The 2,542-nt window shown below is 38.7% G+C and overlaps 1 long non-coding RNA gene across 1 annotated transcript; it reads right to left on the reverse strand.

Annotated features, from left to right (window-relative positions):
- Positions 1-315: 315 nt before the first annotated feature.
- On the reverse strand, positions 316-783 carry LOC121246893. Its single transcript, XR_005937185.1, has 2 exons — positions 701-783; positions 316-519 (listed from the first exon to the last, which is right to left on the reverse strand). It is a non-coding gene; the product is annotated as an uncharacterized LOC121246893 (long non-coding RNA).
- Between the last annotated feature and the right edge of the window lie 1,759 nt (positions 784-2,542).

The following is a 2,542-nucleotide window of genomic DNA, read 5'->3' on the forward strand; positions in this document are numbered from 1 at the left end:
TTTTGGTAGAAATGACTATGTACGGACACAATTATTGGAGTATATTTTGGTGGAAATGACTATGTACGGACACAATGATTGGAGTATATTTTGGTGAAAATTATTGGAGTACATGGTGGTGTTTTAGTCCATTAAGTTTTTGTAATGTAATATTCAAACGTACTTCCTGTAATAGGCTTAGTGCAATTTCATATAATGCTTTTTTGTATTAATGAAATTAGTGCAATATCATGTAATGTATGATTTTGTGATGGAATGCAATTACATGGAATGCAATATCTTGTAAAAACTAAAGCTGAAATTGCCATGTGGAGATATACACAAATCTGAAACTGTCCATTCATTCTCAAAAGCAAAATATTTACAAATTTACAACAAGAAATGCCCAAAACATAAAAATACTCATAACATAAAAATGTCCATCCATTACATGTCAATATTAGAGTACATCTTAGAATTGCCCAAACCCCAAAGATACCAAACCAAAGTTGGGTAGAACCCAACAATTGCAACTCCTACCTCAGCACCAAATTCATGCCCATCCAGCAACTACAACTTCTTGTTATCATCTACACATTTGGCACCAAAAAACAAAAATGTTCATCCATTACATGTCAATATTATAGTACATCTCAGAACTGTCCAAACCCCAAAGATACCAAACCAAAGTTGGGTAGAACCTAGCAACTGCAACTCCTACCCCAGCACCAAATTCATGCCTATCCAACAACTGTAACTTCTTGTTATCATCTACACATTTGGCACAACTTCAATATTTTTTATCATCTACACATTTGGCACAACTTTAATAATTGTTATCATCAATGAAATGAACAACTTCAAGTTTGTAAACAGCCTGTTGTATTCATGTCATTCAATTAGCAGAGGAAGGTAAATCATAACCAATAAGAAAAGGTAATCAAAGTCCATAACATAGCCTCTGTTTTAACACAACAGCATACTGTGTTAACAACAGAGCCAACAACAGAGCCTCTGTTTTAACACAAAATTGTTTTCACACAAAGCCGCTTTAGTTTTTTCTACATTTTGTTGCTTCGTTAACTCACCTAGCTTGAGCAAACAATGTACGCAACCAACTTTCCTTCCTAGCTTAACCCATTTTCTTCCTGAGTTTCAAACAATGTACACAACTCAAACTACAACTCTCCTTCCTTTAATTTTTTTTCCAATTAAGTATATTAATTGTTACAATAATGCTAAATCAATAACCATAAATCACTACAGAAAACATTTACAACAATTGTAATTCAAACAATTAATAATTACAATTTATAGCCCATTAACAATGGCAAAAACTTAGAGGGACTGAACATAAATCATGCCAAAAAACATAAAATAGAGAAGTGAAAATTAGAGACAAGCAGTGAAGCATACTGTGTACCAACAGAGGCTTTATTGTTGTAAATGGAGCTCTGCCAATCGGGATGGAGGCAAGCGACGGGCTATGGAGGGTTCGAGCTCTGCCAATTGGGATGGAGGCACGCAACGGGCTTAGGGAGATGGATGTTTCGGGCTCAGGGAGATGGAGGGTTCGAGCTCTGCCAATCGGGATGGAGGCACACGACAGGCTCAGGGAGATGGAGGGTTCGGGGGGTTTAAAAATAAAGGGGTGAGAGGGATTGAGGCAAGCGTGGGTTCAGGATGGGGCTTCGTTCAGGGTGAGCGGCGATGGGCTTTGGAAGTAGAGGGTTTTGGCGAGGGTTTCGCGCTAGGGTTCGTGGTTCAAGGATAAGATGTTGAGAGGATGTCGAGAGGGAGATGAGATGGCTCAAGGAGATGGAGGCCACGGGCGAGGGTTCGTATTTTAGGGAGATGAGAGATCGTCTGGTTCTGTGAGATGTGCTCGAGATTTTCAGGGAGAGAATGGAGAGTAGCGAGATGAGGGCTCGTAAGTCGTAGCTTTCGATGAGAGAGAGGAGGGGGATGGGGGCTCGTACGCAAGTCTGGACTCTGTCGATGAGGGGGATGAAGTCGATGAGGGAGATGAGGTCGATGAGGTAGATGAGGGTTTTTATTTTTATTTGTTTATCCACCTGGCAGTAGCCAAGTCATTCGGTGGATAGTTTCGGTAAACAATTTCTGTGGATCTAGCATTTTTTATATATAAATTCGTCTTAACATCTAAACACATCTAAACTCATATTAGGTGGATCCCATAAAACTCACTCTATCATCTCAACTCATTATAGCTTAACTCAACTCAACATCCAAATGTAGCCTTAAACTTAACAAAATAGAAAGCAGTTAGTTCATTATACAATTTCGAAAGATAGTCAACATTATAAAATGCAGCATTATATACAATAAAGGACAAAACATTGATAAAGATAAGAGAGCCCTGACATAAAATTTATGCAGCAAATTATGTTGGGCAGCAACCAAACTAGTCAGCACAACAAGAATATGAAGAATTGCTCCGAAAAGATAAGGTGCTGGTCAGTAGGATAAACCACCTCCACTTTGGTACCTCCTACTTTAGAAAACAAACTAACCGGCGGCCACGTGCTAGACATTAATTGGT

This window comes from Juglans microcarpa x Juglans regia, chromosome 1S, assembly GCF_004785595.1.
Source record: "Juglans microcarpa x Juglans regia isolate MS1-56 chromosome 1S, Jm3101_v1.0, whole genome shotgun sequence".
Taxonomy (NCBI): Eukaryota; Viridiplantae; Streptophyta; class Magnoliopsida; order Fagales; family Juglandaceae; genus Juglans; species Juglans microcarpa x Juglans regia.